Raw genomic sequence first — 25276 nt, forward strand, 5'->3', positions numbered from 1 at the left:
ATGGTGCCAATATGGGAATGCTAAATCCTGATTTATTGAGAAATATGCCCTAAGCCTGGTGCAGAAGCCCTTATTTCACTGGAGTATCTGCCTTGCTTGGAAGAGAACTAATTACTTATAGGTTCACACCAATCTTGATTAAATTCTTGAGTGTGATATGAGATTCCTCTAGTTTTCCGATTGACAGAACTACTTTTAAAACTGAGGCTTTTTTTTTTTTTTTACCAAGAGTTGCAAAATTTACATCGTGTCCTCACTCAAACTCACTTTTCATACATTAAAATGTAGCAGAAAGTGCTTTAGACAATAACAGCAAGTAATCCACATAAACTCAGTGCCACGACACAAAAACAGATGCACACATACAACAGACATTTCCCACACCCACACTTTCTTTCACACAAAGCATAGTATGTAAGAGCACTGAAAGGAAACTGAAGCGCTATCACACTGTCAGCAACTTGCTGTGCGGAAACACTATTGATGAGATAAAATGAATAAAAAAATTTAATCAGTTAAAATTAACAGTAACAATAATAATTAGTAGTAGTAGTAGTTGTAAAATATTAGCTTTCAATAAAATAGTTAAAAGCAACATTTAAAATAGTAAGAAAAATAAAATAACTAAAATGCTAAAATAAAATAACTAAAATGCTATATATATATATATATATATACGTGTATATATATATATATATATATATATATATATATATATATACACACATATATATATATATACACGTGTATATATATATATATATATATATACATATATATATATACATATATATATATATATACACACACATATATATATATATATACACACATATATATATATACATATATATATATATATATATATACACACACATATATATATATATACACATGTACATATACACATACATATATACATATATATACATACATATATATACACATATACACGTATATATATATATACAAACATATACACATATACATACATATACATATACATATACATATATATACACATACATATATATATATATATATATATATATATATATATATATATATATATATATATATACATATATATACACACATATATATACACACATATACACATATATATACACATATACATGTACATATATATACACACACATATATATATATATATATATATATATATATATATATATATATGAGATCGGTGCAGCATCTGCAGTGATGCGGACTTTGTATCGGTCCGTTGTGGTAAAGAAGAAGCTAAGCCGAAAGGCGAAGCTCTCAATTTACCGGTCGATCTACGTTCCTACCCTCACCGATGGTCACGAACTGTGGGTTGTGACCGAAAGAACAAGATCCCGGATACCAGCGGCCGAAATGAGTTTCCTCCGCAGGGTGTCCGGGCTCTCCCTTAGAGATAGGGTGAGAAGCTCGGTCATCCGGGAGGATCTCAGAGTAGAGCCCCTGCTCCTCCACATCGAGAGGAGCCAGATGAGGTGGCTGGGGCATCTGATTCGGATGCCTCCCGGGCACCTCCCTGGTGAGGTGTTCCGGGCATGTCCCACCGGGAGGAGACCCCGGGGACGACCCAGGACACGCTGGAGAGACTACGTCTCTCGGCTGGCCTGGGAACGCCTCAGTATACCCCGGAAGAGCTGGAGGAAGTTGCTGGGGAGAGGGAAGTCTGGGCCCCCCTGCTCAAGCTACTGCCCCCGTGACCCGACCTCAGATAAGCAGAAGAAAATGGCTGGATGGATGGATGGATATATTTTCGCAAAAACTATCATGACAAACGATAGTATCGTTGATGTTTTTTATGGTACTAATATAATGATATTAGAGTATAATAATGCTAGTACATCATTTTTTGAGAAAAATTCACTTTTAATTCAAATTCTAAGAATAACATTGTAATGTCGAACAATAAATCAAATATCTTGGATAAAAAATATAAATAAAACAGACTCAGGCTCTGTTCACAAAAATTTCACTTAAATAATAACATTTGGCACAGAGGTATAAACACTCATTAATGCCTTAACAGGCAATTCAATGCCATTCAAATTTCCATTTGGTTAAAAAAAAGTGTCAAACATAAACAACAACAGAAGGAGATCAAAGCAACCTGTTTTGATCCATGATTTGTACTCCTTTTCAAAAGTCTGTCAACATGTTCATAGCTTCATCTTTTAAAATAGTGAGTGCGCTGTACTGTATATTATGTGAGCATACGTGCACCATATACGTGGTGACGTTTGTATTTGCGTTATTGGACAAAGGGTGCCATAATTGCAAGCTGACGAGAAAAAGGAAATGTCCCACTGTGTTTTTTGTTCCCAGCTGAAGAAATTGGGTGGGATGTGTCGTCTTTCAAATAGATTTTGTCACTTTGAGGTTTTGTGTCATAACTTCATACAAATTCGACATTCCAGCTTGTTGGTGTGGCTAGAATTGGTGGACAAGGGAGCCGAGCTTACGTCGCTTCGGCGACGACCAGCTGAGGCGGACTTCGGGGGAAGTGGATCGGGATATCATCGTGATCTCACTGCAGACCTTTGAACGCTCGACGCGACCAGCGTTACACACCTTTCGTTGTCGTAGCGTCAACCCTTTCTTTCCCCTTTTTTTGGGAAAACGCTTTTTGGAATTAACAAAACTCTGTTTTAGAGTAAACTATCTGTATTTATCCATGGTTTTTCACCATAAATGTCTACACCGTGTCTGTCCCTCTCAACCACGCCCCCTACAACGCTCCACTGTGTCACATGGGTCATTACCGGATATGGTCTTCCTCTGACATGCTGACAAAGCTCTGATCGAAGCTACTGCTGCCACCTGGTGCTGATTTATCATACTAAAATCCTTCCCAATCTATCCATCCATCCATTTTCTGAGCCACTTCTCCGCAGTAGGGTCGCGGGTGTGCTGGAGCCTACCCCAGCTATCATCCCAAGCGGGGTACACCCTAAACTGGTTGCCAGCCAATCGCAGGGCACATACAAACAAAGAACCATTCGCACTCACATTCACACCTACGGGCAATTTAGAGTTGTCAATTAACCTACCATACATGTTTTTGGGATGTGCTCGGAGAAAACCCATGCAGGCATTGGGAGAACATGCAAACTCCACACAGGCGGGGCCGGGGATTGAACCCCAGTCCTCAGAGCTGTGAGGCTGACGCTCTAACTAGTCGTCCACCATGACGCCCCTTCCCAAGACTTAGATACTTATTGTGGAGCTGCGCCAAACCCTCTGACAATTTAAAAAAATTAAAAAATTAATTAATTAAAAAAAAAAAAAAATACGTATTATGTCTTTGGCACTTTCGCGATAAAGTTTAATTGGTTTGCTACCCAACAATCATTTTATTTTTGCATATTGCATGTATTTTAGTCTATCTTAAACAGCAAAGACTCAGCACAACTAGCCTGGATTCCACAATTACATGATTTCTACCATTGCAAAGTTTGTTTTTCTGTTATTTCCCTTTGGACTTAATGATACATTTGGAAGGGACTCGGAAATGTACATTAGGATTAAGAGAGGCAGAAAATTACCCAGGGGGTGAGTTTTTATGCATTACAGGTCATTACATGAGAGGCCCGAGAGCCACTCAGCCACCATTAACTAAGATGAGGGACCAACAGGGCTAGTTCCTGCCAGGGAGTAATGGGAGAAATATGGAATGCATGTTTTGAGCTGATGGTTTCAGATGTTTGGAAATCACTCCAACAATGAATCAATTTACAGTATAATGCAGTGCATATAAGTAATTTAAATTAAAATATATATACATATCTATGCTGCCTTGCAAGTTTAAATTGACAAAATTAGCTATAATAATATGCAATTTGCAAATCTGCAAAATGCAACTGATTCATTGAAAATTGTCCAGATTTCCATCCATCCATTATCTTCCACTTATCCGAGGTCGGGTCACGGGGGCAGCAGCCTCAGCAGGGACGCCCAGACTTCCCTCTCCCCAGCCACTTCCTCTTGCTCTTTCGAGGTGATTCCAAGCTGGAACGTAGTCTTTCGGCTTAGCTCCTTCTTCACACACACAACACCACAACAGACCGATACAAAGTCCGCATCACTGCAGACGCTGCACCGATCCGCCTGTCAATCTCCTGTTCCATTCCTCCCTCACTTGTGAACAAGACCCCAAGATATTTGAACTCCTCTTCTTGGGGAAGGATCTCATCCCCGACCTGGAGAGCGCACTCCACCCTTTTCCGATTGAGTACCATGGTCTCAGATTTAGAGGTGGTGATTATCATCCCAGCTGCTTCACACTCGGCTGCGAAGCGCTCCAGTGAGAGTTGGAGATCACGGCCTGATGAAGTCAACAGAACCACATTATCTCCAAAAAGCAGAGATGCCAATACTGAGGCCACCAAACCGGACCCCCTCTACGCCTCGGCTGCGCCTAGAAATTCTGTCTATAAAAGTTATGAACAGAATCGGTGTACCTCGTGGAGTCCTATGGGGGTGTTTCAGGAGTATGGGGTACCGAACCACCTGATACGGGCTGTTCGGTCCATTTACGACCGGTGTCAAGAGTTTGGTATGCATTGCCGACAGTAAATCGGACTCGTTTCCAGTGAGGGTTGGACTCCGCCAAGGCTGCCGTTTGTCACCGATTCTGGCCAGATTTGTAAAATGAATAAAGTTATGGTACCGAAATGAGTGAGGCTTGTGACTAATTTGAAAAAAATAATAGCAAAAATTAAAATAAAAAAACAGCTCAGTGTGAGACATTGTTTTTTCATTTTGAAACCCATTTTGCGCCGACTGCTTAGCACATCCACCTCACAGTTCAGACGTTGTGGGTTCAAATCCAGACTCCAGCCTTCCTGTGTGGAGTCTGCATGTTCTCCCCATGCCTGTGTGTCTTTTCTCTGGGTACTCCGGGTTTCTCTGATATTCCAAAAACTTGCTTGGTAGGTTAAATGAAGACACTAAATTGTCCTTAAGATATGAATTTGAGTGTTAATGGCTGTTTGTCTATATGTGCTCTGTAATTGGCTGTCGACCAGTTCAGGGTGTACCCCGCCTCTCGCCCAAAGCAAGCTGGGATAGGCTCCAGCACAAACACGACCTAATAACTTCAAATTGATGTATTGTGATGGAAGAACACTTGGATACAAACTTAAAGGTACAGTAAAGACCCTTAATATTAAACACTACATTAAAATTCAAGAGTACATGAACATTCAAATTCAAGGGCATTTCTAAGACAGATACGTGACCAGGGGTCATTTTCACATGAAAGAACGTTAACAGACTGCAGATAGATCTTTGCATGCGTGCGTATGTATGGGTTGGCATTCGCGTGAATTGTTGCATTCGCATTGTAGGTACAGTAACCCCTTCCTGAAAAATCACTTCCATTTCTGACCCAGAATTGAATTAACAGCCAAGCTAAAATTGATAACATTTCTGCATGCGAATTCATCCCATCATGGGATCACCGTCTGGAAGCAGACAATTGCTTCCTTATTCCTCACTGTAGAATAGACAACAACGCCCAGCGAGAATTTAAATAGTCCGAAATTGAATTGTACAGTACAGTAACCCCTTCCTGAAAAATCAATTCCATTTCTGACCCATAATTGAATTACATATCCTTTTTTAAAGGAGAAAGAAATAGAGAAAAATTGACATTTTTATTTTTACAAAAATGGGAAATTAAACAACCAAATAAATCTTTTGTTGTCCTATTTCTGAAAATGTTTAAGTGCATATGATCCTTGTAAGGCAAAATGTTTGTATGACATGCATTTCTCTGCCCATTGTTGTATAATTTTTATTTTGTATATATTGTATTTCAATATTGAAGAGTGGCGCCAAGGTTTTTTTTTCTTATTTTTATTTGTCACCATTAACAGCCAAGCTAAAATTGATAACATTTCTGCATACGAATTCATCCCATCATGGGATGACCGTCTGGAAGCAGACAATCGCTCCTTATTCATCACTGTAGAATAAACAACAACGTCCAGCGACAATTGAAATTGTCCGAAATTGAATTGCGTGTGATACAAAATCAAACTGAAAATACACTTAATATCAAACTCTGCAGGTCCTGACATCCAGTCCTTGTTTTTCATGTATGCACTTACACTGATGCCTCTGGATGCACAGTCCGCAGGATTCAAATTAATGCTCACATACCTCCATTGAGAAACATTGGAAGTTGCTCAGATGGCAGTGACTCTGTTTGCAACAAAAGTATGAAACCTGGAAGAAACCTGTTGTTGATGTATTTTAACACTGAAGTGCTCTCCGTCCAAAATATGGAGCACTTGAGTGAGACCTCAAACTTTGCTCGCACCATCCTGTCCATTCGAGGAGCCAAAGCAGCAGAAGTCAACTTCGATGGTGGTATGGTCACTGGTTTTAGTGGAACAACCCAGGCCTTGCCCATGATAAATGAACATTGCATCTGATGTTTCCAGTAACAAATAGGTCACCGTACCGTAACCAGACTAGCATGCGTTGGCAAAGTGATGGAGTTGCGCTGAAAGTACTTCTCCAAAGCTTTGCATCTCCTTACTTGAAAGTTTGACACTTGTAGCTGTTCCAAGCCCATGAGCCATTTGTGCCATTTCCTACAAATGGCCTCTGGAATGCGTTCATCCCACCCAAGTTGCCTTCAGCTTTGTTCTTGCTGAATCTGTTTTGCAGGGGGAACGATAGGTGCCAGAATCCCTAGAGGGTCATATATGGAACTTACCATTGAAAGAATACCTCTTCTGGCAAGTGATCTGTCTTGGATGGCTCCCATGAATTGCAGTGAATCAGATTCCACACACCATTGAATCCCTAGGGCTCTTTCCACTGACAGCACGTCTTTATCCAGGTCAAGACCCTTTATTTCTTTAGCCCTCTTTTCCTCTGGAATCGAGGCAATGACAGCTCTCTGAGATCTTTAAGCAGTGCCTCTATGCAAAAGCCCAGTGCTTCCTGAGTCGAGAAAAGCATATGTCATCACAGTGTGATTGCTTTTATTCATTTTGACCTTTACCAGCACTTTAGCCAAATGCAGTCCAGCCCCTGTTGGGTGGCCATTGATACACTGGTCACAGTTTTACTTTTAGACTTTCCATTAAAGTGGAGTATGCTGGGATGCTTAAGAGAGCAGACACGATAGGAAATATTTTGTATGCACCCCTTACTCATGTGTCAGGCAGCCAAAGCAAACACCTTTGCACTTCAAAAAGTCAATTTGTCTTTGTGTTTTTTATTGAGTTCACTACACGTCCAAATTGTGCTCCCCTTGACCTCAGAACCGCACCCGAAACCTTTTCACCAATTTCTTCGATGGAAGTGATACTGGAAGAGAAACCACTTTTCTTCTCTTTTGGCATGCGAGCTTTTGTTTGGGATATCAACGGTTCAGAAGATTTTCTTGCCAAAGAAACAGGTGTGTCTCTTAAAAAACACAGGGTGTAAGATTATTCTTGTTTTTTGATTTTAAAAAAAATCAACTAGATCTTTGAACCTGGCTCCTCGTTTGTTTGTCTCCTGTAGCTCAAATGCCATGCCTCCCTCAATTTATATGGCAGTTTAGCAAGACTGGGTGTCATTGTACTTGGATTATCCATCTCCTCCACGTACTGTATGCTGCTCATCGTCCTACACCATCCAGTTAAATAGACGTAATGAGCTTGTAGGGCTTCAGCATCTTCAGGCTTGATTAAAGGCCACTTGAGAGCCTTATCAATCTGGGCTGTGGCAATTTTAAACTCAATGTTTTTCAAGGAGCTTTTTGGCTTCCAAATATCTTATTGAAGCATCCATATGTTGGCAACACTGTACTAATTCTCTGGTTTGCCTCATGGTAAACTGCTCCAAGACTTTGAGCCTGTTCCTTAAATTCTCCGTTTTATCCTCAATACTATGTTCAAAAGCATGTAGAAAGAACCTGTATTCCAATGAATCAACTTTAAATGTTGGGATGTTGAGAGGTGGTAAAGATGATAACTTTTGTTGCGTTATCAGAAATTCCGTAATAATGTTTTGATTTTGCAATACATCTGTGAAACGGTTCATATCAGCAGGTTCAGTGTTTCCTTTGGGGCCAACATTATCCTTTCCATTGGACCTCCCATCATACATGGATTTCTGTGGTCTTTCCTTTGGGTTCACATGAGGCCCATCATCCATTACGTTGCCTGACCATAGGATACCTTCAGGCGAGGTCACTGTTTGAGGCTGATGTGATTTTTGTTTTGCTCTGATAAACAGGTTTGTCCTCCCTTTTGTTTGTTTTCGGGGCGATAGGGTAATACGTGGTTTGATCTTTTTCTGTTAGCATGCTGCTATGGCTGGCTATGCATGTGTGCAGGGTAGGTGAATCATGCTGTTGGGCTACTGTAATATGCAGATGCTTATTGCAAGGCAATGTTGCAATAGTGTCACTGGGGTGTTGAGCCTTCCCTATTTGAATAACTTGCTCTGATGCTGAATTAAGAGTTCCTTTGTGTCATCCAAAATATTCTTTCCATCACTTGGTCTATTATCCATTCCCTGTTTGAGCTCAAACTCTGTGATAACATCCAACATCCAACACATCCAGCTACAATATGATTAGCTGCTGCAAAAAGGTAATGAGTACCTAAAACTAAAAAGTGGCATTCATAATGCCTCAATGAACAGTAGTATATCTGTCTGTCTATCTGTCTGTGTTATACTGCTGCAAGGTGGCCAGGGGTCGCACAACAGAAGTAGTACTTCATTGATACAGTGTGACTAAACCTGTTCACATTTTTGGACATTGTTCCAGGAGGGTTGGCCATCACCAGTTTGTCAGTCTGGATCTGGAAGTCAACAGGATCTTGGCCTGTTTGTTCTCAACCACTTTCAGTAGTGTCTGCCATATTGATTCTGGGGCCTCCAGTTAATATTTGGTACAGGTGTTCCACGACTAAATGTGGCAGACCCCGGCCTCTACTGCTCTTGTGTTTAGGGCTTGTTCTTGTGCTGCCATCATTAGTTCCTTCGTGTTGCCTTTTAGTCCAGCAATTCCACCCAATTGTATGTTTTCTCAATGTCAGCCACTTCTTCAATTTGTCAGTGGTGCATGCCATGTAGGGGCTCGTCTTTACATGCCAGCCCATCTGGCTCCTTCTCTTAATTGGCTCTGGTGCCTGCTCCTCCTGGATAGTGCCTGAGATGCTGGCTAGTCCTTGGCCCAACTCTTTACACTTTGTGTACAGCCACAGGATACTGTACTTGGGATGTAGCGCGATGTGCATTGTAAGGAGCTTTCTTGTCTTAATATCAGTGACTTGTATCTTTTTTAGTGGCCAGGGTATTATGTCAGCGGGTTAACTCATTACTGGCAAGACATCGGCGTTAAAGGCCTGGAACTTATTCTTGCCTTTCATCTAACTATTCAGGATCTGCCTCACCCCCTTTACCTATTTGGTATTTGTTGCCCTCAGGTAGTTAAATCCCTTCAGCTGTGATCATCTTCCCTCATCTAGATAACATTCGGCACAGTTATCTAGTCCAAATCACATGTCACTGCTGTATATCCTTGCCAGCCATGTAGAGGAGGTGGCTGATCGTTGTTCCACTTTGTAACCGATACCAGAAGCAACTCTTGGTTATATATACTGTATACACCAGTGATTCGGATCCTGTTAACTACCTGCACCACCAATGTTTTACGTATCAAGCCCCCCAAATAAAAATACCACAACACAGGATTTTTTTTTTCATTAAGACACTAAATATGGAAAATAAAAGTCAAGCAATTTGACTCTAGAAATTATGAACACATTTTCTTGAAACTTAAAATCATGCTGATGTTAAGCTTTAGGTTTTTGTATACTTTAATGAACCCATTACAAAGCTCTGTACTTCAAATGGATGGCTTCTCCAGAATGTTCTTGGCAATGACACTTGTATTGTTCAGAAATCTTTAGCCTTTCTTTCATCTCCGGCATCACAGTCGGACAAAGTTGTGATGGATGTATTTAAAATATGAAATTATTCATTTTGTGTTTGAGTGACGGGCAGCATGGGTTCAGTTCCCACTCAGTGATGTTGTGAATGTGAGTGTGAATGGTTGTCTGTGTCTATATGTGCCCTGCGATTGACTGGCGACCAGTTCAGGGTGCAATCCGCCTTTCGCCCGAAGTCAGGCTCTAGCGCCCCTCGACCCTAACCAGGATAAGCGATGTTGAAAATGGATCGACGGATGTTTGAGTGAGATGTTTCATGTTGGTATTCAGAGTAAGTGCACCCTTGAAGGTCAAACACTTATTCCATGCCACTTGGCAACCTTCAATTTTTTTCAAATTCAAAACATTAAGAATGGAAAACTATTGAAATCCCCATCATAAAACCGTAATTAACTGTTCAGGCAATACTTTCAGTGAAAATATGGACTGTCACATTACAGATCAACAAAATGAGTTCAATGCACAATTACATCTAATCTCCTGTCCTGTTGTGATTTGAACGTGCAATTTTTCTACCTCATTTCCATTTGAGTCATCAGTGTTGCAGTATTCCCCTTGTGGTGCTATACAGCTGCGTGGCCCAGACACAATTTTATTTTAATTTGACACAGCTCTCATGGCCACACACTTCCTCCACCAATTTATTTTGATTACTTACATTTTATTTTTTTCCATTACACTGAGTCAAACCCATGCGAACATATTTCATGCATACTTACATGTTAAATTACTTGAACACTTTGTGGTTTAGTGTTTTCCTACAAGACTGAGCTACATTTACTTCATGTTTTATATTTGTTGTTCTGCATTAACTGTTAGTAGTTTGTTAATGAAAGTGAGATCAGACAATGAGCTGCTCCTGTTGTTACATTATTAGTAACAGTATTGCATATTAAGATGTGTGTGTGTCGAGCAGTAATGGCTGGTTGAAAACTCCAATGACTCATACTCATCTTCATATAAACATGACTTGAGAATTTTGGCAGAAAGCTCGTTGATTCTTGCAATCAGGGTCATGCCCTGTATTAATTAACAAGATTTGTTCAATAAGTTAAGTTATCAATAACCACGTTGATAATTATTCATTGAAATGCGACACGAGGGGGGAAAAAATAAATAACTCATGAGCTTATCTTTCTCTATCAGCACAGGAACAATCAACTGGATGTTCAAAAGACCTGCATGATGCATCAAATGCGCTTACCTTTTTCAATCTCACTGGCTTTCCAAAGACTTAACTGTGGGCAGTATGGAATGGAGGCTGAAGTATTGAGACAACAGAGCAGAGGAAAGAGAAAATAACATGAATAACAATGGGGGTAGAGAGTGCTGATAAACATGAAGTTGATACTTATACAGTAACAGCTTACACTGTACAGCGTAAACAGCTGGAAAACTCCTGACTGTAAAAATATCAATAATATAATGTAATATATATAATGTGACACTATATAATATAGTAATATTTTACTGGCAGCAATGATCCTGTAAAATAATATAAATTAATTCATCATAATTCTGTGAACTAATATCCAGTTTAATACTGTATTTTAAAATTTTTACAGATTACTGATGACATACTGAAGTAAGTATTTTACAGGATCATTGTTGCTCGTAAAATACTGCACTTTTTTGTGATCCAGTAATACTGTATATTTTTTTTATAATCAATGAATATTTACAGTATGTTAACTATATTTGTTATCCATCAATATTTATTTTTATCACCATTATTAGTGATCATTATATTTTTTATATCATATTATTATGATAACTACCACAACCACCATTATCAATGATAAAGACAAAAGAAAAAGCAGTTCCTTTTCAAACAATTTTTATTGAAAATCCAACAGCATTGAATTAGCTTAACACAAGTGACTTTAACAACTGTAAACTGAATTTCAAAAAGACCCACAATGTATATGTGTGTGTGTGTGTGTGTGTGTGTGTGTGTGTGGGTGTGTGGGTGCGTGTACATGCGCGCGTGTATAAAATCACACAAAGTCCCACTTAAAATCACCAAGCTTTATGATGAGTGTACAGACGTGGCTTAACCGATGCTGCCTTGTTTGCGCCATCATACCACTCTTCTTGCTTGCTGCCTTCTCATTACTAGCTTTGATTCCCCTCTTTGGATTTATGTCAGCGCAGCTTCTAGGAAAAACAGTACAGTAAAACAACAACAAAAATCAGTCTTTTAAGGTGAAAATCTATTAATACAGTATACACATTGACTGGCCATGATGTTAACGGTGGGCTGTTTTAGGCCCGAGGGACTGTCAGACATTGGTCTAAATATGTCTAACAGTTTGAGAGTGAACATACAAAATATGGCAAATAAGGCCAGTCGACGTGTTAAATAACATCATATAAAAATTCCATTTTAATTCATTTGTAATCTGAGGTAATTTTTGTTAAAGAAACAATTGTTTAGAAACCAAATCATTTCAAGGCTCAAATTAAGCGGTTTCACATTGCAATTTGCAGGTCAAAATTCACATTTTGCCTCTAATAAAACGCATTGAAAAACGAAACTGCAAATCAGTTTTACTGTGGAGATGGTCCCTAAAATGGACTGAAGCACAGGCGGGCGTACGGTATGAGACACAACGCGCTTACGTCACTGATGCGTGGGAAGTAGTCGGCGGAAGTGAAGCTATTCGGTTGAAGGAGTGGAAAGATGCGACGCCAATGACGAATTGAGAAGAGGAAAAAAAAGACAGAAAATGGTGAAAGTGTGGGAGCATTTCATACTGAAATGCCAGTTGAGCAACCGTGACGTGTAATTGTTGCAACATAGACCATTATATCCGCCAAAGACGCCCAAAATGTGAGCAGAGATGGACACTAGACAAGGTAAAATTGACATACAGACTCTTTCCAAAAAATTTGAATATCATTATTTATTTAAGTTTTTTTAAGACTGTGAAGAAATCATGCAAAGTTTTGCAGGCTATAAATGTATTAAACTGAGTGTCACAAACTAATCATCTACTAAACTCAAAGCACCTGCGCAGGTTTCCCCAGGTGTCATTAAATTGCTTTAGTTTGGTTCAATTGTCTCAGTTGGTTTCAATATAGGGAAGAATGCAGACTTAACAACTGGCCAGAAGACCATCATTGATACCCTCCTTAGAATGGGTAAGCCAGAAAAGTTCATAACTAAGGAGGCTGGCTGTTCACAGAGTGCTGTGTTCAAGCATATCAATGGAAAGTCTAGTGGAAGGACAAAATGTGGCAGGAGAAGTTCCACCAACAAAAGAGATGACCGTGGGCTTCAGTGGATTATCAAAGAGAGAAGATTCAAGAATCTAGCAGAGATCCATAAAGAGTGGAATGAAGCGGGAGTCACAGTTTCAAAAACCACCACATTCAGACGCATCCGGGAGATGGGCTACAACTGTCTGGTTCCTCGGGTCAAGCCACTTCTGAGCCTGAGCCAACGTAAGAAGCTTCTCAACTGGGCCATGGAGAAAAAGAATTGGACTGTGGGCCAGTGGTCCAAGGTCCTCTTTTCCGATAAAAGTATGCCTTTCATTCGGGAATCAAGGTCCAAGGGTTTGGAGGAAGACAGAACAGAACCCAAGCTGCTTGAGGTCCAGTGTGAAATATCCACAGTCAGTCATGATTTGGGGTGCAATGTCCAGTGCGGGTGTTGCTAAACTCTGCTTTCTTAAATCCAAGGTCACCGCAACAGTCTACCAGAATTATTTAGAGGACTTGATGATTCCCTCTGCTGAGGATCTGTATGTGTATACAGATTTCACCTTCCAGCAGGACCTGGTCCCTGCCCATACCACCAGAAGCACCAAAACCTGGTTTGATGCCCATGGCATCACAGTGGTTGACTGGCCAGCCAACTCGCCGGATCTCAACCCCATTGAGAATCTATGGGGTATTATCAAGAGGAAAATGAGGGGCACCAGACCCAAAAACAAAGAAGAACTGACAGCAAGCATCAAGGAAATCTGGGCTTCCATAACTCCCAGACAATGCCACAGGCTGTTTGCCTCAATGCCACGGCGCATCGAGGCAGTGATTAAAGCAAAGGGATTCCCAACCTATTGAACATTAACATATCGTTTTGAAAGTACCATATTTTGATTGATTTGAGGCCCTAATGTCTGGAAGCCAAAATTATGTAAAAATAAACAAATAAATACATGAAATTGATTAAATTGTGGGCCCTTAATCTATATCTATGAAAGTTTAACTTTTTGAACGGAATTATGGAAATAAATAAACTTTTCTATGATATTCAAATTTTTTGGAAAGGGTCTGTTGTGGACCAACACACGAGTCCTGCCTCCACCCAAAGAATTAAGGACGGGAGGGCTGCCAGGGCTCTGGATGTCAGCTATCACCTCAGGATCCAAACGGAGCTGTTGTGTTCCAAACAAAGAATTATGGTAAAGAAAATTTTAGTTCCTTGAAAATTCGACCATTTCTGATTTCGCACGGTGGAAAGTAATGTACTGTTTTTGAAACCATCTTGTCTTTGTATTAAATGGTATTGGTAATTGCTCTCCCCACATTCCATTGGTAAGGTTCGAGTCCTGAAAGGCCGGGTTAAAGTCCGGGATTAAAGTCCCCCTGTTGGAGTTCGGAGGTTAGGGGTTCAGGCCCCCAGTTTCGAGTCCGAAGGTCAGGGGTTTAGGTCCCTGAGTTAGAGTCCGACAATCAGGTGTTAGGGTCCCCAACAATTCTGAAGACATTTGAATATTGTAAAAAGAGAAGCACTTCTATCGGGGACTGAAAATGTGAAGTGGGAAGAGCAAAGAAAAATAATTAACAGTGTATACAGCACCTGCCAAGGCCTACATGAGGGGAAAATCTGGGGGGGTGGGGGAAATCTATGGAGTGTGTTGAGAAGTGGATAACAGAATAAGGTTTCCCGGTGATGGGAAGTTTCAGTGTTCGGCAGTTACAGCAACTGAATGAAATGTTGGAGGCTGCTCAAAGTCTTAGGATAGTACAACTCAACGTTCACACAAAATTATATTGATTGAATTTAGTTATTAGATTGGGATAATTATCAGTGTGCATTCAAAGTTAAATATAGTACAATTCTAACAATTTCAACAAACAAATATTTAATCCTTAAAAGGATTTTTTATATGCTGCAACCTGCATTTCATTACAGCATTCTGAGAAAATGTTATTTTTCTTTTTAGAAGACAATTAATATTGGCAAATGTTTTTTTTTGTTTTTCATCTCCAGTCATGACTTTACACAGCTGTGTGTTTTTTTATGTTGTGTTGTCTGTGTGTTTATGCACAGCTGTGTGTTTTTATGTGCACATTTCTCTAGCGGAGCAAACTTCAGCGTGATTAGCGTACATACACTCATGGGCTTCCTGATTAATCCGAGCCCTTTGTTCAGTTTGTGGATGAGTGTTATTGCGACCTCCTTCGCCCGGTGGAGTACTTCCCTTTGTCGACTTGATCTGTTGGCCTTCCTACGTGCCTTCCCGTGTCGTTATGCCTTCGGAGTGGGTCATGGCTTCGGCGCTCTCTGGCGCCATCGCATCTATTTGAAATCTGACGGTAAAGCTATTCTTTACCATGACGAGGTTGTCACTCGCTTAGCCGCCATCCTCCTCCCTTCTGGTATCGCTGTCTGCAAATGTTCAGCGCGCACCAACATGTCTGCTACTAAGGCTGTCTCAGTCACCCCCTCCCCGCATGCCTTTCTTCTTCTCACTGACCTTCACTCACGGTCTACTCCCACTGAACGCACTTTGAGGCATCAGTGTAGTGCGTCTTTTGTGGATGGTTTTTGGATGTGCCCAAATAGTAAGCCATATCTCTGTCATCGTCTGTTTTGTTATTTGTTATGCATAATTAGCACATGGAAAGACCTTGTGTCGAAAGGGGGGGTTTTGTTGACACCCTGTGAAGGCAGAAAACTCTCGTTATGGTAGACATGTTTTCAAAATGGATTGAAGTATTTCCGGCAAAACAAGCATCTGCATTTACGGTGGCAAAAGCACTATTGACTGAAATTATTCCAAGATAGGGGATTCCTGACAAACTTTCCTCTAATAATGGCACACACTTTGTAAATGAAGTGATGAACCAGCTTTCAGATAGACTACAATTTGACCTCAGAACACAATTGCAGCTACAACCCTCAATCTGGTGGTGCAGTCGAGAAAGAAAATGGGATTTTGAAAGCCAAATTGAGTAAATGTTGTGAAGACACTAAATGAAATCGGATTAAGTGCCTACCAATTGTGTTAAAGTACAGTCTATAAGAATGCGTGTGCGTCCTAGGCACAATTTGTCTCCCTTTGAGATCCTCTTTGCAGGGCCCCCAAATGTCCGAATGAATCCTCTGATTGAATTGCCGATGGACACACATCTTTGCGACGACAACATGATCAGGTACCGCACGTCTTTGACTGATTTGCTCCACAAGTCTTCTCAAGCAATGCCCAGAGTGGCTGACAGGCCCCGCACAACAGCAAACCCGGCAACTTTGTGTTGATCAAGAACTTCCGGCGAAGGATACGGAAACATCAGCGCGGGCTTGGACCCTTTCAAGTCCTCTTGGTAACTTACACAGCTTTAAAAGTTGCTGAAGGCGCTACGTGGGTTCGCGCATCAGACTGCAAAACAGTCCCCGTGCCTCCTGTGGCCCCACCTCCTCTCCTCCTTCAAACTCTGCAACGGCTGCCCCCCCCCCCCGCCCCGATAAAGCTGAATACCGACCGCAACCAGAAAGGAGCTGCTTGCTGCATAAGTCCAACGTGGCTGAATAGACTCTGATGATTCACCGTTAGCATACACTTTTAGCTACAATCAGTGCTGATAACTGATTGCACGTCGATAGGTCAAAGAAGAGCAGAAGATAGGTCATAAAAGTCATCTGTTGTCTGAACTGACGGGTGCGCGCACGCACGCACGCACAATCACACACACTTTCTAAACTCGGCAGAAGAACAGTAGAAGATGATGACTTGTCCAGGGGTTTCAAACTCCTCCTCTGTGGTTTTGCACTAATTGCCATAATAATTGTGTTCAATGTGTGTATTGATGCTCTCGCTTTGACAATTTTGTACCTTGTGAGATGTGACAACCATGACAAACGGTTACATGCGATTGCCACTTCCTCTGCTAATTCCACTTCCTACGGTCTGTTTTTTCTTACATGCACTCTTTCATTGCACCTTAACTTATTTTATCTGTCCACAGCACATTAACCAAGCCTTGATGTTCTTGTTTCTAGCTGGTTGATTGGACTCGGCTGGCAGGCTTAGCTATATTGTATTGCACTTGTTTGTTGTGTTGCTCTTCTTGTGCATGGTTGGCTCTGCATTTGTCCAGTATACGCATGTGGCCCCCACTGACCCTCCATCGCTCTCCTCTCCTACTTGTGACCGATGTTTTCCTAAACTTTCCTCATGCTGACTGTTTGGATGATTTGACTGACCCAGACTCGGATTCTTCGGTCTAGCCTTTATGTGAGATTGACTTACAACCTGTTTATGAAGGATTTTCTTAAACCTACATTATGGTGTGAAACCCTGAAAGTTTTTTTTTTACATATCTTTTAATACATGTTGTCCATTATCATGTCGTTATTTACTAATTTTTCATGGATTTGTTATGGCAAAATGATAAAATATAGTCTATATAATCTTTTATTGTATTATCCCATATATTACTTCAATAGTTCTTTGTTCTTGTGTGACTTTTTAGCTTAATTGTTTCTTCCCTTCTGTCATCATGTTTCAGTGGTTGTACCAACCTCCCTTTTCTCTCTCAAGGAAAAGATAACCATGAATAGTTCTCTCTTTCTTGTTCCGTCATCTCCCTCTCATTTTAGTTTAACTGTGCATTGCTCTTCTGTCTTCTTCAGAAACGGGCAAAGACACAGGCACCTTTAACCTCCCTTGACTCTCTCTCTCTTTTTGCAAATATATTATTAAAACTATAAAAGACAAGATTGTTTCCTGATTTAATCTCCAAAACAATCCAAATACTCAATTATTTGACAGAATTTTGAGGAGGATACCCAAATAGTAAAATATTAGATAGCTGCAGCCCTACATTCAACTCCCTCGTTATATTGACAAATTTTTGTTGTTTAATAAAACCCTTGCTTCAAGTCAGTTTCAGCTCGGAAACCTATGCTATGTGGCTGAATTACAATCATTCTGCAAGAGATGAGTGGGCCAAAATTCCTCCACAGCGCTGTAAGAGACTCATTGCAAGTTACCGCAAACGCTTGATTGCAGTTGTTGCTTCTAATGGTGGCCCAACCAGTTATTAGGTTTAGGGGGTAATCACTTTTTCACGAAGGGCCTTGTGGGTTTGGAGTTTTTTCTCCCTTAATAATAAAACCATTTAAAAGCTGTATTTTGTGTCTTTGACTAATATTTAAAACATTTTGATAATGGAAATATTTAAGTGTGACAAACATCAGGAAGGGGGCAAATCCTTTTTCACACCACTGTATATTCAGGCGTGTAATCGTTTCCCGGGTCCTCAGTAATTGTTATCATACAGGAAGTATATAACATTCTGGGCTGCTCTGTTTGGGTTTATAATTACAGTAACATCGGTGTTCATGCCCATTAGCATGTCTATGGATTTTTGCATTAATGTATGTTAGCATTAAGGTAGCTGACATTCGTTTTTTAATTCTTTGTTTAACCTGTCAAGGTTTACAGTAAACTACAACTGGGGGGACAAACAGCTTAATGCAAGCATGTTTTGCTTCTCATTTGGACAACAGTTTGCTGTCTGTCAAACTTCTCACAGCCACTCGGGGGGCGGGGGGACCATACTAAAAAGACATACTTTGTATACCGTGGTACACTACAAGACAGCACCCTAAAATTGCTCAAATTAGATAAAACCAGATAAGACCTTTGAGTCACACATAGGAAAAGAACTGAAGCATTGTTAGGCTGTGTCACACCCCCGAGAGGGCGTAGACCAAGACAGGGGGGCAGAAGGAAGGAATAAACTAGGGGGCCACAGACACTCTCCAGACCCGTGCAAAGTATTGATTTTGATGTCAGCTGTCACTTCTAATCTGTATGAAAGATACAGTAGTAGCTGTTTTCTGCCCATATTTTGTCATTGGACGTAAATCATATACCTTTCTTACCTGCCACAATTGTGGTCAGCTGCACAGTAGCTGGTGTAGGCCGTGTGGCTGCAAGTGCAACCTTAAAAAAATGGTAGATAATATAGGAGTTACTATAATAGGAATGTTGAACGATGACGTGCCACGACATGTCTTCACCACAGAAACGGAAACAAAATATTTTCTCACTGGCTTAGGTAGAGCATTTACGTCACATGACTTAAAATGTGGTTAATAATTGCGAAAATATTGTTACACATTGTTTGTTTATTATAAGGTAACAAACATGAGACAAAAAAGTAACGTAAAAATGACTTAGTTAGCACCTCCAGTGTGCTTCTCTCGCTCCGAACCACACACGTTCCAAGATGCAGCTATAACGTAGCATAACGCCTTCCAATACTACACGCCGAAACGTTAATCTGTTTGTTTCAGGTTTATTGTCACGTGAAAAACCCAACGCCAAAAAGTTAACAAAAACGGCTCTCAGGCAGCACCAAACGTCTCTCTCGCACCACACCAAACCGTATCACGGGGGTTCAACAGGCGCCCGGTTATTAAGCCTTGAAATTGACATAACACAAAAATGTAATTTCCACATGACATTGGATAGAAAAATGGGACTTACATGAGTCCAGACACCCAACTGGCAAGTTATAGTCACATGGCAGTCGTCGAGTTGAGGTTGTCCAGGCAGGAAAAGTTGTTCTTTGCAGGGAAGAAAACAATGGTAGCTACAGTACATTTTTCCTTCTCTTTTCTATCCTCCTTCCCATGATGCAACGCAGTTTACAGTAAAAATTAAGGATTATAGTAAAGTGTAAAAGTGCTGTATTTTTTGTTTGTTTGTTTTTACCCCCATGGTGCATTGTGTTTTAAAGTAATATACTTCACAATAAAAATACTGCATCATACGGGTCCAATTTCACAGCAACAACGTACTGTGATAGTGCAAGAGTTGCTTCCGGAAACTGAGACTCGGCAGCCAGTTGCAGGAGCCCCGACACAATTTCTCATTTTTTTCCTTTGTTTCTTTATACTTAACTGTGAACCTCCAAAATGGATCACAATCCATTCCGTGATGACGACTTCAGATTTCTTTGAATTACGAAACAAATTCTGAATGTAAGATTAATTGTATTCGGAATAATTTGTTCTCGAGTCCAAATTCCAGGCCCTATAAACCATTTACTCACCGCTCAAGCTATGTCTAAGAAACATAACTGTACATAAGTATAAGCAGAATGAACCAGTCTTAAATTGATCCTTTAAAAACAATAGGCGTACTCTTTAAAAAGGCACCCTTAATAATGAATGGGGAAAGGTAATAAATACCACTTCACACACCTAATTTTTTAAACTGTCTCACAAACTCAAAATACAAAGTATTCTATATGACACCTTTAGTTATACTTAGCATGAAAACTCTTGTCTGGACTTGAGATTTTTAGAAGCTTTAAGGTATTCAACAAGAGAGGCTCCATTGTATATTGTATGATAGGAAGCATGTGAGTGGGAGTCGTTTTCTGAGGTCAGAAAATGCTGTTGGTCAAGTAACCCTTGCTTGCAATCTCTGTTAATCCCAAAGGTATTTGATGGACATGAGGTTGGGGCACTGCGCAGGTCTGACAATTTATTCATTTTATCAAATTATTTTTATGGGCTTCGCATTTTGCAATGGGCCACACATGCTGGAACAGTGAAGCGCTTTTTCAAAACTACTCACATAATAATGTCCAGTAAGAAAGGATTAAATAGTCTCAAATGTCTTGGAAAGGTGGGGGAAAAAATAGCTCAGATTTAGCAGGTACAATGGTGTTTTGACCAACCCAGAAATTATTGATTTGGCCATACTGGCTGGAGTCTATATTACACCGCAAGCTAACACGAACGCCGCATTGCTAACGCTCGCCGAACAAGTCAACGAAATTGAAAAAAAACACCTGGACTCACCCCTCATTATTCTCGGGGACTTTAACAAAGCTAAACTCAACCACGAACTCCCTAAATACAAGCAGCACATCGACTGTCCTACCAGGGAAAATAATACTTTAGACCACTGCTACACTACGGTAAAAAACGCATACCGTGCTATACCTCGTGCAGCCCTGGGCTCGTCTGATCACTGTGCTTAATTCACTTAATACCGACGTACAAGCAAGAACTTAAATGTGCGAAGCCTACAGTGAAAACAGTCAAAAAGTGGACCAATGAAGCCAAGATGGAACTTCAAAGCTGTTTAGACTGCACAGACTGGAGTGTCTTTGAAAATTCAGCTGGCAGCCTGGATGAATATACGGACACTGTCACATCCTATATCAGTTTCTGTGAAGAGGTTTGTGTACCAACAAAATCAAAAAAAGCCGTGGTTCACTGCTAAACTTAAGCAGCTTCGCCAAGCTAAGGAAGATGCATATCAGAGCGGAGACAGGGCCCTGTATAATCGAGCTAGAAACCAGCTTACTAAAGAAATTAACATTGCAAAGAGGATCTATGCAGCGAAGTTGGAAAAACAGTTTAGCGCGAACGACTCAAAATCAGTCTGCCATGCATTCCAATCGCTGACTAATTACAAGCGACGATCCCCCCCAAGCTGAGAACAATAGCACACTAGCCAACGACTTGAATACCTTCTATTGCAGATTTGAAAAGGACAGTTTCACTCCACACACCCACCCGGTCGCACCCGCGACCACAACCACACCTCTGACTTCTGCGTTAACCATCCATGAACAGGATGTGAGACGCATCTTCAAACAACAGAAGATTAACAAAGCGGCAGGACCGGACCATGTGTCCCCATCCTGCCTCAAAGTCTGCGCGGACCAGCTCGCTCCAGTCTTCACTCAGATCTTCAACAGATCTTTGGAAATGTGCGAAGTACCATCCTGTTTCAAACGCTCCACCATCATTCCAGTCCCCAAGAAACCTGCAATCTCTGGTCTGAATGACTACAGGCCTGTCGCTTTGACATCTGTGGTCATGAAGTCCTTTGAACGTTTCGTGCTGGACCACCTCAAGAGTGTCACAGGTCCCCTGCTGGACCCCCTGCAGTTTGCCTACCAAGCGAACAGGTCTGCGGATGATGCAGTCAACATGGGACTGCACTTCATCCTAGAACACCTCGACAGTGCAGGGACCTACGCGAGGATCCTGTTCGTGGACTTCAGCTCAGCGTTCAATACCATCATCCCTGAACTCCTTTCAACCAAGCTTCTCCAGCTCAGCGTCTCACCTGCCATCTGCCAGTGGATTTACAGCTTTCTGACGGGCAGGACACAGCAGGTCAGGCTGGGGGAGGCCACCACATCCACACGCAGCATCAGCACTGGGACGCCCCAAGGTTGTGTCCTCTCTCCGCTGCTCTTCTCTCTCTCTCTACACGAACGACTGCACCTCAGCGAACCCGACTGTCAAGCTCCTGAAGTTTGCAGATGACACCACTGTCATCGGCCTCATCAAGGACGGTGATGAGTCTGCATATCGACAGGAAGCGGAGCGGCTGGAGCTGTGGTGCGGCCGACACAACCTGGAGCTGAACACGCTCAAGACGGTAGAGATGATCGTGGACTTTAGGAGGCATCCTTCGCCACAGCTGCCCCTCACGTTGTCCAGCTGCCTTGTGTCAACCGTCGAGACCTTCAAGTTCCTGGGAATTACAATCTCTCAGGACCTGAAGTGGGCGAACAACATCAACTCCGTCCTCAAAAAGGCCCAGCAGAGGATGTACTTCCTGCGGCTTCTGAGAAAGCACGGCCTGCCACCGGAGCTGCTGAGACAGTTCTACACAGCGGTCATCGAATCAGTCCTGTGTTCTTCAATCACAGTCTGGTTTGGTGCTGCTACAAAAAAGGACAAACTCCGATTGCAACGGACAATCAAAACTGCTGAAAGGATTGTCGGTACCCCCCTATCCACCATTGAGGACTTGCACGCTGCCAGAACTAAGACAAGGGCGTGCAATATCCTCTCGGACCGTCTGCACCCCGGTCACCAGCTCTTCCAGCTCCTTCCCTCAGGTAGGCGCTACCGACCAACGCAAAGTAGAACTAGTAGACATTCCAACAGCTTCTTCCCTCTTGCGATCAACTTATTAAACACCTAACCTATAATTCCATTACAACAAGCTGGCAATTTTTTGACTTGAGTTCGTTGTCACATTTCTGTGGGGCCAATTATGTATTACTCGTGCACTCACTGTAGCTGTCCCGCCATGCTGCACTATTTGCATATACTGGCCACTCATGCCAGAGTAGCATCTGCTCCATTTGCACACTGATTGAGGAGTATCTGTAACAGTTGCACAACCAACATTGTCCCAGATGATCGCACTATCGTCACTTTAAACCGCATACACTCCTTGAAGTCTCAGCGCCCTTTGCACAATGGTCATTGCACCGGACTATTGCAATATTAGTCGTTCGAACTGCTCTAAGTGCTAGAGGACTCTGCATCTTTTTGCACAATTGTTTTTTGTCAATGTCTTTATGTCCCCAAAGTGTTCTGTAAATTGACTGTTTGTTGTACTAGAGCGGCTCCAACTACCGGAGACAAATTCCTTGTGTGTTTTGGACATACTTAGCAAATAAAGATGATTCTGATTCTGATTCTGATGTGCTATGTATTGATGGTTCTATTGTCTATTGCGCATGGAGTGAGAGAGAGCAGCATGGCTCTGATGAATACAAAACACGAGTCTTTGGAATCTGGAACATGCAATTTTACAGTAAAAGCTTTTTGTCAAGCCTATTCACCTTTGGAAACATATGTCGAACTACGAAGCACACTAATTCCTCGCGGCTCATGGAAGCGACTCACCTATGATGCGTACTGTACATCAACAATATCACCATGACCAAGCACACTGGCATGGTAAGTTTCCATAAAATGTGAAACTTTCAAACATCCATCCATTTTCAACACCACTTATCCTGGTTTGGGTCGCAGGGCGCTGGAGCCTATCCCAGCTGACTTCGGGCGAAAGGCGGACTACACCTTCAACTAGTCGCCAGTCAGTCGCAGGGCACATATAGACAAGGACAACCATTTGCACTCACACTCACACCGTCACTGAATGGGAACTCCCACGCTCCCCGCACCAAAGTCAGGCGAGTGTACCACTACACCACCAGTGACCCACTTTCAAACATTTTCAAGGTTGTTTTTTTTTAATATATATTCATTTACAATAACTTTGTACTGTAATGGGCATTTTATGCCATAACAGAACCTACAAAACAATACATTTGTACTGTACAGTAATATGGGTGCATGTGGCCTCAAAAAACGTGCTTCAACGTAACGGACAATCGGCAATATCAGATAAGCCCCCACCCCTATTAGTCCATTCTATTGAGGTTCCACTGTATTTGGTGTCTCAGTAAACATGTGAAATATGAATTAAAATTGTCTACGCATTTATGACTTCCAGACCTTTTCTGCCGAGCGGCCTGAAATCAGGTCATTCAAATTTCTCGAACTAGCGAAGATCTCCACCGAAACTCACCTCTCCCAAGCCAGCATTGTCAACATAAACACATGCTCTCACAAGTGGGTCCTTCTACACAGGGATAACCAATCAGAGGAAATATGGACAAAGCGGATACAAAACTGGGTCAAAGAAAAGTAGCTGTCAGAGGGGCCTTTTTTGGACATGACAATACTAAGGTATTTTTTTTAAATGAAATTGATACTTTTATTCTAAGTCCATGTGAAAGAGTCACTCTATGGAGGTCTAAATAGCCAAAATATGGGACCTTTATGTAATTTATTGAACATGTCTGGAGGTAATCAGGCTTGGGTGTCGTCAGTGAAAATTAACTCAGCTTTCCAAAAAATGTGAATCGCCAATCGATTTAATAAGGGGCAATTACTTTTTCACACAGGCCAGGTAGCTTTGCATTGTTTTTTAAAAATTATTAATCATAAATAAACTCCCCATTTAAAAACTGCATTTTATTTTTACTCGTGTTATCATTATAGTTATGATTTCCCTCAGAGGGCCGTTATGACTGTGAAATAATCTAAATGTTTAATCATCCATCCATTTTCTGTACCGCTTTATCCTCACAAGGGTCGCGGGCGTGCTGGAGCCTAATCCAGCTATCTTCGGGCGAGAGGTTGTGTACACCCTGAACTGGTCGCCAGCCAATCGCAGGGCACACAGAAACAAACAATCATTCGCGCACAC

At 41.4% G+C, this 25276-nt stretch overlaps 1 protein-coding gene across 2 annotated transcripts in view; it reads right to left on the minus strand.

Annotated features, from left to right (window-relative positions):
- Window positions 1-25276, minus strand: part of fhit (fragile histidine triad diadenosine triphosphatase) — a 296326-nt gene that overhangs the window by 250337 nt on the left and 20713 nt on the right. For both annotated transcript variants that reach the window (XM_061688132.1, XM_061688131.1), the window contains exon 3: window positions 11188-11244. The gene's annotated coding sequence lies outside the window, so the exon portion shown is untranslated. The remainder of the gene's footprint in view (window positions 1-11187; window positions 11245-25276) is intronic.

This window comes from Phycodurus eques, chromosome 10 (assembly GCF_024500275.1).
Source record: "Phycodurus eques isolate BA_2022a chromosome 10, UOR_Pequ_1.1, whole genome shotgun sequence".
NCBI classification, from domain to species: domain Eukaryota; kingdom Metazoa; phylum Chordata; class Actinopteri; order Syngnathiformes; family Syngnathidae; genus Phycodurus; species Phycodurus eques.